We start from the raw sequence: 18,097 nt of genomic DNA, 5'->3' as shown, positions 1-18,097 counted from the left end.
ATATATTTTGGGACTGAGAATACATGCGCTGCTTTTATAAATGTTTTACGAAAAAGACACAAGTAATCGAAACTACATTCTATGGTTGGATTATCGAAATTGAATATCACCCTTTTAGCTTGGTAGCCTAAGAATTAGGGAACAGACCCCCTAATTGACGCGAATCCTGAAGATAGATCTATGGGCCTAACATACCCCATCCAGGTTATGGATACTTTAGTACTTCGATTTTATATACAGATGAGTGTACCTGTATATTTGGAGATATTCTATATGCATTTGTTAATGTCGGTTACCAGGTGTTCACCATATGAATGAATTTTTATACAGATGAGTGTTCCTGTATTATAATTTTTGTAGATGAGTGTTCCTGCAGTTAACTATAAAAATTAAATCTTGTGGTCTATTAAAATATTGAAATGATTGTTATGATAAACCTATGAACTCACCAACCTTTTGGTTGACACTTTAAAGCATGTTTATTCTCAGGTATGAAAGAAATCTTCCGCTGTGCATTTGCTCATTTTAGAGATATTACTTGGAGTCATTCATGACATATTTTAAAAGACATTGCATTCGAGTCGTTGAGTTTATCAAGATTATTATTAAGTCAATTATAGTTATATATATTATGAAATGGTATGCATGCCGTCAATTTTCGATGTAATGGAAGTTTGTCTTTTAAAAACGAATGCAATGTTTATAAAATGTATCATATAGAGGTCAAATACCTCGTAATGAAATCATATGTTATTGTATTCGTCCTTATGGATTAGGAAGGGTCGCTTCGTAACTTGTCAACTAAATAAGCTTGGGAGAGGTGGTATATAAATACGCGTTTTAATCCCAAAACTCACGGATGGCATAGTATATTGGTAAGTGGGGTATGTAGGGTTTACCTCATCAATTTACCTAATTTAAATATTTTATTTAATATATTTGTTTTGATTACATATAAGAACTCGAAATGATTGCAGTGAATTATTAGTTTAATATTCAAATTTTAATTTTTGTTGAGTGACTAACTTTTAGTAAAATGGCAGACAAATGTGAAATTGATTAGGTAGGTGTTCAACTTTATCATTTATCATTTAATCACTTATTTAATGTTTATATCAACAACCGTATCTTTTTAATTGAAGTGTGACAAAGGTTATAAGTCAACAAAGGTACATGTTAACTTCTTAAAAAAGAAAAAAAGAAAAAAAAAGAATCCATGGCACTTTCTATATTTTATGTTGTTAAAACATAGAAAGGTAAGTACATGCATACACATATATGAGGTGTTTTAACTATTTTGAACCAAAGGTTAAATATTAATTTTAAATTGTTAACTTTTCATATTAGAAGGTATTTTCCATACTCAATTCAAGAAGTCAACTTATTAATAGAAATATATAATTTTATTTATGATAAAAATATTAAAACGATTAATGTTTAACTATAGTTTTGATTATTATTTTTCATTAATTATATATTTGATCAGTTGATAAAATATGTTATTCTATTTTACTGAGGGAATGTTTTACTCCTAATGTCCTTATCATGAACACTTTGGAAATAAAAGAATTTCGTAAAATAGTACACCAATAAACTACATACTCAACAACACATGGATATGTAAAATCCATCTAAAGATTAAAGTGTTTTAACATGTGGGTACAATTTAAATTTAATTAATTTATTTTACAGTTAAATTCTTGGAGTGATATGATATAAATGTCTACCAAGAATAGATACAAAATGAGTGGGTTTTGATAAAGTAAATAACATACTCCGTAAATGTGCCTGAAGTTTGGCACCTTGTGGTTTAATAATTGACCAATAAAAATGAGATGTTTAAAAGTCGAAATGATCGGATAAATATGTAGAGGCTTTTGACACCCTCAACTTGCATTTTACAATTAATAAATGAAAATGATTATCACGTAATTCACGGGATAAGTTTATGTAGCTAAACATTTGACTTCCTCAAGAAAATTATTATTATCCACATATGTAAATAAATTAAAATTACTTTGTAAGTAAATATGGGATTGATTATACAATTGATGTTCGATTCTAAACAAAATTTGGAGTAGTCTTTTAAATTGTGAAATGTTTATCATGATTCAGAGTACTCAATAAATATGAAATTAAGAAATCGTATAGTTGTGGTGGTTCGTGTTATATCATTTGTGAACAAAATAGTAATGATGGAGACCTATGTATTACAGATAGTGGTACCCCACACACACTATAATTTAATCTAAGAAATATTTCATTGATTTGAAATCAAATGAAAGAATTATAAATACTATATTAGGTATTGCAAACTTGATAAAATGAACGGGAAAGGCAAAATTCATGTTACCAAATGGTACTAATTTTCTGATAAATAATGTCTTGTTTTCTCCAAATAATGAAAAAGAAATTTGTTTAAGTTTCTCTAATATATATCATAATGGATATGATTATTAGTTAATGATAGCAGAAAATGAGAAATATCTATGTAGCACCGAAAAGCGCATATGATGAAAAGCGCATATGATGAAAAGCGCATATGTTGAAAGCGCAGTGCATATGATGAAAAGCGCATATATGATGAAAAGCGTGTATGATGAAAAGCGCAGCGCATATGATTAAAAGCGCATATATGATGAAAAGCGCAGCGCATATGATTAAAAGCGCATATATGATGAAAAGTGTGGCGCATACGATGAAAAGCGCGGTGCATATGATGAAAAGCGCGGCGCATATGATGAAAAGTGCGGCGCATATAATTAAAAGCGCATATGGTAAAAAAGATATATGATGAAAAGCGCATGTGGTGATTAATAAAAGGCACATATGGTGACTAATGAAAAGCTCATATGGTGATCAATGAAAAAGCACATATGGTGATTAATGAAAAAGCACATATGGTGATTAATAAAAAAACACATATGGTGATTATTGAAAAGCACATATGGTGATTAATGAAAAGTATATTGTGAAAATGAATCACAAATGTTTCTTGAAAGAATTCAATGTGAGATATGTGGATAAATTCATCCACCATGTGGACCATTTAGACATTCATGTTCTGATAGATGCATTTAGTAGATAGTCTCATGTTTGTCTATTATCAAGCCGTAAAATGGCATTTGCATAGCTTCTTGCACAAATTATTAAATTAAGAGCACATTTTTCTGATTACACCATTAAAAGGGTGCAAATTGAGAATGCTGATGAGTTAACATCTCAAGCATTTAATGTTATTATATTTCTATAGGGATTGTTGTTGAACATCCTATTACTCATGTACATACAAAATTGGTTTAGCTGAATCAATAATTAAATGCTTGCAGCTAATAGCTAGACCATTGAAAATAAATACCGAACTCTCAATATTTATATGGGGACATGCAAATTTACATGATGCGACATTAATTCATATTAGATGAAGTGCAAGTCATAAATATTCTCCCCAACAACTTGATTTTAGCCGAGAGCCAAACTTTTCCCACCATTAGAACATTTGGTTGTGCAGTGTATGCTCAAGATTGCACCACCACAATGCACTAAAATGAGCCCTCAAAGGAGGATGGGGATATATATTGGATATGAAACATCTTCAATTGTAGGATATATTGAACCCATGACGGGTGATGTTTTTACAGCACGTTCTGATGATTGTCTTTTTTAATGAAAAATTGGTCCCTAGATTAGGGGAAGAAATGAAAAATAAATAAAATGATGCTTCATGATGTGAACATCAATTAAGGTATATTGAACTCGCACAAAAGAATGTGAAACGAAAGTTCAAAAAATAATACATATGCAAGAACTTGCAAATTAATTACTTTATGTTTTTAAAGATACAAAAAGAGTGACTAAATCATATATAATAGCAGGAAATGTTTAAGCTAGAATTGAAATTCCAAAAGCTGATAATATCACTCATTAGTCTTTGCCACATCTGAAATGTGGAAGACCAATTGGTTCCGAAGATAAAAATTCTCAAAAGAAAAATCAGCTGATAATGAGGTAACGGAAAATGTTCAAGAAGAACAACAAATCAATATTCCTTCTGCAGAGGATATTGATAAATGTAAATACATAAATTGCGATAAATGATGCAATATTATGGAACCGAAATGAAATGAAAAATCTTGATGAGATATTTTCATATAATGTTACAATGACATCATGAATAAAAATGATGATCTGGAATCAAAATCTGTCATTGAATATCAAAATAGACATGATTGAGCTCAATGGAAAGGAGCAATACGAGCTGAATTAGAATCGCTCAATAAAAGAAAAGTTTTTGGATCAATCGTTATCACTTTTAAAGATGTGAAACGTGTGGTATACAAATGAATTTTTATCCGAAAAAGAAATGTGCAAATGAAGTTACAAGGTAAAACTAGACTTGTAACTCAAGATTTCCCACAAAGACCAGAAATGAATTATGAGAAAAACTTATCCCCTGTAATGGATACAATTACTTATTAGATACTTAATCAACCTGGTAGTTACTTAAATACATCTCATAGATGTTGTTAATACTTATCTGTATGGATCACTTGATAGTGATATACATGAATATACCTGAAGGGTTTAAGGTATCATACTCATCTAATGCAAAACCCAAGAGAATGTATTCCATTAAATCACAAAGATTTTTATATGGGTTTATACAATCGGGACGTATGTGGTATAACCGATTAAATGACTACTTGATAAGAAAAGGGTATACATATAAACTTATTTGCACGTGTGTTTTATAAAAACAATGTTCAGATATGTGATCGTAGTTGTTTATATCGATTATCTTAAATAAAGAAATCTATGAAGTCATTTAACTTCTAAAGAAAGATTTTGAAATGAAAAAATCATGTATTACGTTGATTTACATATTGAGCATATGACTAATGACTTACTTATACATCAAACAGCTTATACCGAAAAGATTTGTAAAACATTTTAATATGGACAAGACAAAAACCATTAAGTACTCCTATGGTTGTTAGATCTCAATATTGATACTGATCCATTTCATCCTCTAGAAGATCATGAAGATCTTCTTGGTTCAGAAGTTCCATATTTTAGTGCAATTGGGGCTCTTATGTATCTTACAAATTATACAAGACCTGACATTTCTTTTACATTTAATTTGTTGACAAGGTTCAGCTCAGCCCCTACCAAAAGGCATTAGAATGAGATCAAACACATATTTTTATACCTTCGGGGAACTACTGATTTATAATAATTTTATTCTAACAACTCGAAACAAGATTTGTTTGGTTATACAGATGCAGATTATTTATCTGATCCACATAAAGCTAAATCTCAAACTGGATATGTATTCTTAAATGGAGGCACCTTAATATCATGGCGTTCTCAAAAACAAAACACTTGTTGCAACATCATCAAATCATGTTGAAGTGATTGCATTACATGAAGCCACTCGGGAATGTTTTTGGTTAAGATCAATGACACAACTCATTACTGATTCTTGTGGACTAGAACGCGATAAATGTCCAACAACTATCTATGAAGATAATGCAGGTTGCATAACACAGATGAAAGAAGGATATATCAAAAGTGACCGAACAAAACACATACCTCCTAGATTCTTCTCATACACTCAAAATCTCATCAAGGACAACCAGATTGAAATGAGATATGTTCAATCCAGCAAAAACTCTGTCGATTTTTTAACCAAATCACTTACAACTGCTGTTCTCATAACACACGTTCATAATATTGGCATGAGGCAAGTTCAAAAGATGTGATGACTCAGCGATTTCTGCTTGAGGGGGAGTCAACTCTATGCTACACTCTTTTTCCCTTAACTAAAGTTTTTATCCCACTGGGTTTTTCTTTAGCAAGGTTTTTAACGAGGCAGTAACATGTAGTTTATTTTTCATGAAACAAAATTGTCGTCCAAGGGGGAGTGTTATAAATCATAGTGTGGTGGCCGACAATTTACTTTTGATAAAGTAAAATTTGGTGAATCAACAAATTTGGTAGATTACGGATATTACTATCCCACCTAGTGGATCACGGATATTACTATTCCACCTAACTGCATAGTAAGTTATTGTACTATAAATATGCTATCGATTGTAATCAGTATTTACACCATTCTTTAATAAGAATCTACTCTCATTTCTTCTTTCATATTAGTAGGATACATGCCATTATAAGTAGATATAAATATTAAATTACAACAGTGTCTATTTTTTAATTAATATAAATCAAAGTGAACGGAATTGAGACTCTTTAAGGTGAGTTAATAAAATATAAATTAAAGTGAACGGAGTTGAGTGTGATGCCCCGTACGAAACCATCGTGTACGAATCATCAACAACAGGATCATTACAAGGTTAAACACTATATGTGTTTTCAAAACAAGTTTGCATTCATGATAAAAGGTGACGTCATAACCAACGTCAAATGTTTTACAACCAAAAGTATGCTTCTATGAACGGAAGCAAGTAATAATAGTACATGACCCTTAGGTCGTTACAAATCATTGTTCAAAAGTAATAAAGTTTGAATGCAAATAAAATGTTTCATGCGGTGACAACTCTAACAAGCGCAGCGGGTGTCTACAAAGCATGACTAGTACAGCGGAAGCAGGCAAACCTTAAGCACCTAAGAAAAATATGCTTAAAAACGTCAACACAAAGGTTGGTGAGCTATAGTTTAAGTATAACAGTAATGTAATGTAGGCCACGAGATTTCAGTGCTACAAAGAGCGTTCCAAAATAGTATGTAAAGTATATGTTTAACCGTGGGCACTTGGTAACTAACTTAACATTTATAACCCCCTGAAAGTACACTTAGCGAGTGCGTATGTTTACGAAGTATTAAACACCCGTTAATTGCTAGCGCTATTAGCCCGAGTGGGGATGTCAAACCCTATGGATCCATATCTAAGATCCGCATTCACCAGTTCAAAGACCAATGACTAAACGTTACCGAGCTAAGGGGAAAGTTTATGCCGTTGTATAACCCACACATATATAAAGTTTAAGTACTCATGCCAAGTATGTAAAACGTAAAATGCGCATGTATTCTCAGTTCCCAAAATAGTTAAAGTAAAAAGGATGCTATAACTCACAGTGAAAAAGTAGTAGTAAAGTTGACTCGGGAAAAGTAGGCAAGTACGCTTGTCCAAAAGGTCCTCAACCTAATTCAAAAGTTACTAAGTCAGTAAATCGTTCTAAAAGGTTTAAATGTATGTAAATTATGTCTTAAGTATCATCATCATTCATCATCAAACAAAAAGTATAAAGTAAGTTTCATTCTAGAAAAGAGTTTAAATCAAAGGCTGACTTCGATCAGTCGCCACGGCCTTTATACAAACTGAAATAAGGTGGGACCAGTGGCCATGGCTTCATATATAAGTCCTTTAGTTGCTGTAAAAATCCAGAAGCAAACTCATCTTCATTTGACCGTGGCGACGGTCTAAGTGCGAGTAGGTCAGAATTTTCAGCACAACGCTAAAAGGACATAGTGACGTTCGGAGGGCCATAGATCTTAAACCGTAACTCAGATTAAGACGAGTCTTAAATGAAAAGTCATCTACACTAACTAAGCAAACTGAAAATCAACTTTACAGCAGCTCAGGTGGTCTGATCAGTTACAGAAACAGTAGCTAAAGGTGTTCCGGTGGGTTCTTGGTGTTTGATGCTCATCACGGTTCTCATCCTTGATGCTTGTAGCTTCAAGTGTACACCTTGTTGATGGGTTTGCATCATATTTACCAAGTATTGACCATAATAACACAAGTATAAGTCTAAGATAAGTAGTACAACTCAATTAAGTGTTGCAAGTAGTTTGATGAACCAAAGTTACATCAAGATCTTAGATCCGACACATACATGAACTCTAAAAGTAATATTAAGCTACAAACTTGAAAGTAAACTAAATAATCAAGATCTTAAGTTGTAGAACATAGTTATTAGTTAGATCTTGAAGATCCAAGACCCAAAAGTCTAGATCTAAAGTTACTAAGTTAAATCCTAAGTCATAACACTTGAATCTTTACTTTAATGAAACCATAAGTTATGAAACTTAGATTCTCATCTTTTAAAGTGTATGTAAGCTCATAAGATCTTGTTTACAACAAAATTAGAAGACCATAAGCTATAGAAACTTAGATCTTTCATAAGTATATGAAGTTGTAACTAGAAAGTTAAACTTCCATGTTCTTGAACTTACAAAGTTAACTTTAGTTCAAGAAAAATGAGATCAAGACTAACTAGTAATTCTTGACCAACAAAGCCATAATCACGAATTCAAAGTGCAAGGAAATGAAGTAATAAACTAAATAAACAAGTAATAAGTTCATGGTTGTTCATACTTTTAAAGATTCAAGCCAAGGCTTTGATCTTTAAGAAAGTAAACCTTAAGTTTACAACATGAACTCAAGTATGATTATAAACTCATGAACTTTAAATCTTTGAAACATTAAGTGTAGAACCATAACTAGAAAGCTTAGGTCCTTGTATGTTCTTGTATGAACAAGAAAAATGAAGAACAAACTAGAAAGTTTGATTCTTAATAACTAGTAAAGAAACAACAACAACAAAGATCAAGTAACAAAGCAAGCAAATGATGATGATGATATGTTTGTTTAGGATTCGGTTTTAAGACAAGAAAAGAGGAAGAAAAGTCTTGAAAGAAACTCACAATTTGAGAGAGAACTTTGAGAGAAAATGTGAAGTATTTTGTGTGTGTGAGAAATGTGAAGGATACAAGTGAGTAAGTAATACAAAAAATGAAACAAACCCTCCCTTATACCCATGCTTGGCTGACGGTTCTCAACAAAAGGGGGGAAGGGAAAAGTCCACAAGTTTCTTTCATGTATCTAGCACAAAAATGGTAAGAAAGCAAATTTGTTATGGGAACAAGGTGTAAAGATACAAGTAACTAGATTCCTTCACTAATTAATCCTTGATTAAGTTTAGTAAGTCATTAACATAATGTTGGGCTCCTAATAGTCCATCAAGAGAAGTAGGGTGGGCTTCCAAGTCCATTAACATGTATCCATTAATAAAAGCCCAAGTCTTTAGCATGTAACAATTAATTAAGTAAATAAGCCCAAGTAATTAACTACTAACCTTAGTTAATTAAAATGATTAATAAAATTAATCATGAATGTAAATAATATTCTAAAATATTATTCGCGAAAAGTACGTGCGTCACAAAGACAAGTCAGGCCATGAAAAGTTAAATACGGTAACAAGTAACACGTATAAGAACACGTTTATCAAAACGCAAGCATTAATAATAAATATTATTAATTAAATGTTGGAAAATCCAGGGTCGTTACATTACCCACCTGTTAAAGAAAATTTCATCCCGAAATTTTAAGCTGAGGTAGATGGAGGAGTCGGGAAAAGGTGAGGATACTTCTGCATCATTTGATCCTCTCATTTCCAAGTAAACTCAGGTCCTCGTTTGGCATTCCATCGAACTCAGACGATCGGAATCTAGTTGTGTTTCAAAGTTTTGACCTCACGGTCCATAATCTCGACAGATTCTTCCACGAAGTGGAGTTTGTCGTCAATTGTAAGTTCCTCCAAAGGTATGACATGTTCCGGTTCAGCAAGACACTTCTTCAAATTTGATACATGAAAAGTAGGATGAACTGAGCTCAATTGAGTTGGAATCGTATCCGCACACCGTTTTTGGTAGCTTGGTAATGAAATCCATTGTTATCCTTTCCTACTTCCATTGTGGGATTTCTAGTTGTTGAAGTAATCCAGAGGGCCTCTGATGCTCGGCCTTTACTTTCGAGCAAGTCAAGTATTTCCCAACATAAGTTGTAACATCCTTCTTAAGATTCGGCCAACAGTACTGTTCCTTAAGATCGTGGTACATTTTGCCCGCTCCGGGATGAATCGAATATCTCGACTTGTAAGCTTCATCTAGTATAAGGTTCCGTAGATCTCCATAAAGAGGTACCCAAATCCTTCCGGCAAAATATCGAAGTCCAGTCTCCTTAACCTAGAATCGAGAGACAAGAATGTTCAAGTGTTCATGAGATATATTTTCCTCTTTGAGAGCCTCATCTTGGGCTACTCAGATCTGGCTATTGAGATTTGAATGAATGGTGATGTTGAGTGCCCGAACACGAAGAGGTGCCATCCTATCCTTTCGGCTCAAAGCGTCAGCTACAACATTGGCCTTGCCAGGGTGATAACGAAGTTCACAATCATAGTCGTTCAGTATCTCGATCTATCAACGTTGTCCCATATTCAGTTGCTTCTGATTGAAAATGTGTTGGAGGCTTTTATGATCGGTGAAAATAGTGCTCTTTGTTAAATAAAGATAGTGTCTCCACAGTTTTAATGCAAAGACAACGGCTCCAAGCTCGAGATCATGCATTGTGTAATTTCGCTCGTGAATCTTCAGTTGAGGAGAGGCGTAAGCGATTACCTTTGTTCATTGCATCAGTACACAACCAAAACCACTTTTCAAAGCATCGCAATAAACGACGAAATCATCACTGCCTTCAGGAAGTGATAAGATAGGTGCGGTGGTTAACTTCTTCTTCAAGGTTTGAAATGCAGATTTCTGTTCGGGTTCCCAAATGAACTTCTTCCCTTTGTGAGTCAGCGCGGTCAAAGGACGCGCAATCAGAGAGAAACCTTCAATAAATCTTCGGTAGTAACCAGCGAGACCTAAAAATTGATGAATATACGTCGGAGTAGTGGGGGTTTCCCACTTGCTGATAGCTTCAATCTTTGCGGGATTAACTTTGATACCCTGGTCGCTCACAACATGACCCAGAAATTGGACTTCCTTCAACCAAAATTCACACTTGGAGAATTTCGCATAAAGTTGCTCTTGTATCAAGAGTTCCAATACTAGATGAAGATGTTGCTCATGTTCTTCTTCGCTTTTGGAGTAGATGAGGATATCATCTATGAAGACGATAACGAACTTATCCAGGTATAGTTTGCAGACACGATTCATGAGATCCATAAATACAGCAGGTTCGTTGGTTAAACCGAAAGGCATCACGAGAAACTCATAATGACCATAACGAGTTTTGAATACAGTCTTCATCACGTCGCTCTCTTTCACCCTCAACTGGTGATAACCGGATCGCAAATCGATCTTAGAGTAAACGCTTGATCCTTGTAGCTGATCGAAAAGATCGTCAATTCGGGGAAGAGGATACCGATTCTTGATCGTCAATTTGTTGAGTTCACGGTAGTCGATACACATGCGGAATGATCCGTCCTTCTTCTTTACAAACAAAACAGGTGCGCCCCAAGGCGAGAAACTTGGTTGGATAAATCCACGATCTAGCAGTTCTTGTAATTGGCTCTGCAACTCTTGCATCTCAGAAGGTGCGAGTCGATAGGGTGCGCGAGCTACAGGTGCAGCTCCTGGCACTAAATCGATCTGAAACTCTACTGCTCTCGGTGGCGATAATCCAGGCAATTCCTCTGGAAAGACATGGAAAATTCGTTCACAATTCGAACATCGTTCACACTCTTCACCTCAGTTTCTAATGTTTTCACATGTGCTAGCACAGCAAGACGTTCTTTCTTCATGATCTTTTGCGCTTTCACGCAACTAATGAGGTTTAGCTTCGAGGTACATCTCTCTCCGTAAATGATCAGTGGCTCACCGTCTCCATGTGGTATACGAAGAGCTTTATCTCCACAGATAATGTCGGCCCTTATCTTGGTCAACCAGTCCATACTGACAATAACATCAAAGCTTCCCAACTTAATGGGTATCAAGTCAATCTTGAAATCTACACCAGCTATGTTGATAATGGCTCCTCGGCTAATATGGTCAACTTTCTCAAGTTTTCCATTGGCTACCTCTACAAGCATACTCTCCTTTAAAGGAACTAATGACCAATTTATCTTATCGCAAAAGTGTCTACATACATAACTTCTATCGGCACCAGTATCAAATAGGACAGAAGCTAATAGATTATTGATAGTGAATATACCTGTCACCAAGTCGGGGTTCTCACGAGCATCCCTTGTATTTACATTGAAAGTTCGTCCACGCGGTGGTCCGCCGTCCTTTCGCTTGTTGGGACACTCATTTCTGAAGTGGCCCGTCTGTCCGCATTCATAACACTTTCTCGGTCCAGTGGGGTTTGGCTTCCCAGTCATGGTGGTGATCTTGCAGTCCCTGCCAATATGCCCGGTCTTTTTGCATTTTTCACAAACAACATTACAGTATCCGGTATGGTGCTTGTAGCACCTCTTGCACTGTGGTAGAGTACCCATGTAGTTGGGGTTTGAGCGTGTGTTCGGGTTGGGGTTCCCACCGTTGTTGTTACCTTTGAAACCCTCATGTCACTTCGCTGGGTTTTGATCATAGGCTCTACCCTTGTTGTTATCCCATTTACGCTTATCACTACTACCCGCTTCGGATTTTGCCTTTTTCGGTTCATCGATGATGATTTAGTTCATTAAGGTATGTGCCATGCGCATTGTTTCCGGGACATTGGGTGGCTTAGACGAGGTGACATTTCCCTTAATGGACTTAGGAAGTCCCCACAAATACCTTTCCATACGTTTAAACTCCGGGGTAACCATGGTAGGACACATCAGGGCTAATTCTAGATACCTACGATTATAACCATCGAGATCGTTCCCCACAACCTTCAACTGCATAAACTCAATCTCCATCTTCTGTATCTCAGTTCTAGGGCAATATTCCTCAATCATGGCCCCTTTGAACTCCTCCCATGGGGTAGCAAACGCCTCATCAATACCCTTTGCTTGAGCCAACGTGTTGCACCATGTTAGTGCACCGTCAGACAGCGTACATGAAGCATACTTGGTTTTGTTCGCCTCAGAGCAGTTACTAACTAGGAACACAGATTCTAATTTCTCAAACCACCTAGTGAGACCAACTGGCCCCTCAGTTCCACTAAAGTTGTGGGGCTTGCAGCTTTGAAACTCTTTGTATGTGCATCCATTACGAATGGGCTGGATAACCGGTGGCGGTGGAGCTTGGGGGTCATTTCCGCTAAAGCTACGGCGACTCGTTCATTGATCATTTCCTCGATTTGGGCTGTGGTGGGTGTTGATCTTCCGTTGGCCATTGATGTTCTAAACAAAAATTTTGACTCAAGTCAAAATCCGGTATTCAAATAGTAATAATACAGTATATGGTAACTAACATGGAATCAACACATCACATGTTCATTAAGTAACGCAAATAGATACAGATACTACAGAATCATCATACAATAACGTAAATAGAACATCTTGCAAGAATTAAACAACACAATTTCCATTCATTAATAATAAGTTGCATACATCCACATAGATTCGTACAATACATAAGTGAAACATGAAACTACAACTAGATTACATAATGAAATCTACTACAAAAGCCCTACGGTGACGGTGGGTGTAGGATGTCCAATACGTGGGACATCTGGTCCTCGAGCTTAGTTACCCGAGCACGGAGGATCTCCACCTCCCTCATCAGTTCCTTGACAGAGGGAGATGGTGAGGCAGGCGGTGCAGTCGGTACGGGTGGTGCTGGTGGAGCTGGTGGTGCAGACGGTCCGGCTCCAGAAGTAGAGGCTGCAAAGCGGTAAGGCTTACGGATGAAGGGATCAGCAGGATACGGTACAAGCCGCTTACGGGCGGTGACTCTACGACGCCGACCATGAGCGTCAATGAATGGTCGACCTCCATTAATCCCTAGAATGATGGTACCATTGAAATGGTACCGCTTTTTCGTCGGGGTGGAGGGTGGCTGTACAGGTGCATCATCAGGGTCCTCATCTGAATCCTCATCACTAGAGACGTCAGAGGATGAGTCGTCGGATGAAGAATCGGCAGATGATGGGTCATCTAGATCGGCTGGGGGTGGCTGCACGGGTGGCTCTCCTCAGGCGGCCATCATCTATCGGTATCTGGCAGGTCTGATCGGCACGAGACGTCCATCAGGAAGGCGTCGGCACCAATGGTTATGCTCATTACGGACTGGACCTTCCCCAAGTTCCGCGAGAATCACAGCACCACCGAGATGGTGCTGTGGCTCCGGAGGTCCTGGGGCAAGTGGAGCTGGAATCTCCGGTGGGTCCTCGGCTCCGTCTGAGGTAATCACTGGGCCGGGTGCATGGCTACTAGCTCCGGAGGACGAAGCGCATGAGTCACTGGAGGATGTTGACGACGGGATCTGAGAATCGGCAACGATGGTAGGTGAGGTGGCTGATGAGTCTGTGTCACTGTCCAAAATGATGACAGGTGGAATATCCGACATCTGAACAAGGAAAAATAACTTTTTCCATGTCAGTAAGTCAGAAAGCAAGCACGTATTAGGCAAAGTAACTATGACAGTCTAAATCATGTATAGCAGTAAATAGCATGGCAATAACGGCAAGTATCATGCAATTGAAAACAGATAATAGCATGCAGTGGTGAAGTCATGTAGTAGCATACGGTATATAACAGTAAAAGTAAGCAGCAGCATGCAGCAAGTTCCGCAGAAACAAGTAAACTAGCAAGTTGTAGATTAATCCTATTAGTGAATCCTACTCGGGTCGGTCCAGACTCACTAATGCAACCTAATTCCCTACAACCAATGCTCTGATACCAAATGTGATGCCCCGTACAAAACCATCGTGTACGAATCATCAACAACAGGATCATTACAAGGTCAAACACTATATGCGTTTTCAAAACAAGTTTGCATTCATGATAAAAAGTGACGTCACAACCAACGTCAAATGTTTTACAACCAAAAGTATGCTTCTATGAACGGAAGCAAGTAATAATAGTACGTGACCCTTAGGTCATTACAAATCATTGTTCAAAAGTAATAAAGTTTGAATGCAAATAAAATGTTTCATGCGGTGACAACTCTAACAAGCGCAGCGGGTGTCTACAAAGCATGACTAGTACAGCGGAAGCAGGCAAACCTTAAGCACCTGAGAAAAACATGCTTAAAAATGTCAACACAAAGGTTGGTGAGCTATAGTTTAAGTATAACAGTAATGTAATGTAGGCCATGAGATTTCAGTGCTACAAAGAGCGTTCCAAAATAGTATGTAAAGTATATGTTTAACCGTGGGCACTTGGTAACTAACTTAACGTTTATAACCCCCTGAAAGTACACTTAGCGAGTGTGTATGTTTACAAAGTATTAAACACCCGTTAATTGCTAGCGCTATTAGCCCGAGTGGGGATGTCAAACCCTATGGATCCATATCTAAGATTCGCATTCACCGGTTCAAAGACCAATGACTAAACGTTACCGAGCTAAGGGGAAAGTTTATGCCGTTGTATAACCCACACATATATAAAGTTTAAGTACTCATGCCAAGTATGTAAAACGTAAAATGCGCATGTATTCTCAGTTCCCAAAATAGTTAAAGTAAAAAGGATGCTATAACTCACAGCGAAAAAGTAGTAGTAAAGTTGACTCGGGAAAAGTAGGCAAGTACGTTTGTCCAAAAGGTCCTCAACCTAATTCAAAAGTTACTAAGTCAGTAAATTGTTCCAAAAGGTTTAAATGTATGTAAATTATATCTTAAGTATCATCATCATTCATCATCAAACAAAAAGTATAAAGTAAGTTTCATTCTAGAAAAGAGTTTAAATCAAAGGCTGACTTCGATCAGTCGCCACGGCCTTTATACAAACTGAAATAAGGTGAGACCAGTGGCCATGGCTTCATATATAAGTCCTTTAGTTGCTGTAAAAATCCAGAAGCAAACTCATCTTCATTTGACCGTGGCGACGGTCTAAGTGCGAGTAGGTCAGAATTTTCAGCACAACATTAAAAGGACATAGTGACGTTCGGAGGGCCATAGATCCTAAACCGTAACTCGGATTAAGATGAGTCTTAAATGAAAAGTCATCTACACGAACTGAGCAAACTGAAAATCAACCTTACAGCAGCTCAGGTAGTCTGATCAGTTACAGAAACAGTAGCTAAAGGTGTTCCGGTGGGTTCTTGGTGCTTGATGCTCATCACGGTTCTCATCCTTGATGCTTGTAGCTTCAAGTGTACAACTCGTTGATGGGTTTGCATCATCTTTACCAAGTCTTGACCATCATAACACAAGTGTAAGTCTAAGATAAGTAGCACAACTCAATTAAGTGTTGCAAGTAGTTTGATGAACCAAAGTTACATCAAGATCTTAGATCCGACACATACATGAACTCTAAAAGTAATATTATGCTACAAACTTGAAAGTAAACTAAATAATCAAGATCTTAAGTTGTAGAACATACTTATTAGTTAGATCTTGAAGATCCAAGACCCAAAAGTCTAGATCTAAAGTTACTAAGTTAAATCCTAAGTCATAACACATGAATCTTTACTTTAATGAAACCATAAGTTATGAAACTTAGATTCTCATCTTGTAAAGTGTATGTAAGCTCATAATGTGATGACCCAGGAATTTTCGGCCAAATTTAAACTTAATCTTATATGATTTCGATACGATAAGCAAAGTCTATTAAACTGAGTCTCATAATGTTTGAACTATTTCCGTGAATGCATTTGACTTTGACCATCTCCGACGATTCACGAACAACTATGTGTAAATAAATATGTAAATACATATATAGATATAATTAAATATAAATGAATATATATAATTTTGAATTAATAAAAATACCCTTTAATCAATTAGAATTAAAAAAAAACGTAAAATAATAACTAGAATAATTAAGTTAAGAACAAAATGATTATATATATATGTATACATATATATATATATATATATATATATATAATACTAATACTAATATCAATATCAAAATCAGTTTTATGTATATATTATAATTGTAATCTAAATATTTTCAGTTATTATAATTGTTATTATCATGTATTTGTATTATAATTATTGATCAGTATAACTATTATTAAGAATTATAAATATTATGATTATTATTACTCCCATCATGATTAAAAATAAATATGAATATTAATATTAATATCAGTACAACTAATATTATCATATAACATATAAATATAAAGTTCAATACATTTAACTTAATATCACGAATATCATTTTTATCGTTATCAATAGCATTATTATAATAAATAGTAGTAAAATTATGATTTCAAGTTATTATGATTATTTGTTATTATTTTTGTTCTTTATCAATATTATTATTATTATTATTATTATTATTATTATTATTATTATTATTATTATTATTATTATTATTAATATAGTTATATTTATTAGGAAATAATACAATCCATTATCAATATCTTAAATCATTATCATTTTTTATGATTTTAGTATCATTATTAATTATTGTTATTAATTTAATAATTATTAATATTATTAATAATATATTTATTAATTAAAAAAATAAAAATAAAAATAAAAATAAAAAGGACAATAATTACGCAAATACTGTTAAATATCATATTCAGCTTTTATTTTTTTTTAAAACTTTTGCTTACCCGTGAGGCTATGTCTGTCGAATCCTTACTCCTTTTTAATAATTTTAAGCAGCTCTTAATCATACTTTTTATCATCAATTAAATGATTTCCAACCCCTATACTCAATATCTAACTCCAACTCACCCATTCTAATTTTTGTTCGTCGCTACCTCTGTTAGTATATCTTTATATCAAAAATTAGAAATCAAATGAAAATTCAAAAAGTATAAACGTAGTGTTGTTAGGGAACTAGTATTCAAACTCTCTGCAAATTTTCAAACTCCAATTCATCTTATCGATTCCTAATTTTTGAAGTCAAATTTATCAAGTAAGAGTCAAATATTGTGTTCATAGCGAAATTCGTGATTTTGTTGATATTTCTGCTGAAATTGAGGATTCACAAAGATTATAGAGGTGATTTGCAGCATATTTCGTGTTATAACCTTTTACTAAAACGACATCAAAAATCGAAAATCAAAAAAAAAAAATTAAAAAAGGCCGACGAACAGCAGTAGCTGTTCTTGAGGCTGTATATATATTTTTTTTGTTTTAAACAATTTAATTCACCAATATAATCGTTCTGTATTAGAGTTCAAAAATCAAAAGAATTAATTGTTGTTACTTAGATTTGATCATGGGTTGAGTTGCGAATGGAAAATGAGGAAGAAGGAAATCACAGAATAATACTCGGTTTAAATAAAAATGGAT

Source organism: Rutidosis leptorrhynchoides, chromosome 1, assembly GCF_046630445.1.
Source record: "Rutidosis leptorrhynchoides isolate AG116_Rl617_1_P2 chromosome 1, CSIRO_AGI_Rlap_v1, whole genome shotgun sequence".
Taxonomy (NCBI): Eukaryota; Viridiplantae; Streptophyta; class Magnoliopsida; order Asterales; family Asteraceae; genus Rutidosis; species Rutidosis leptorrhynchoides.
Note: the sequence above shows the minus strand (reverse complement) of the source record.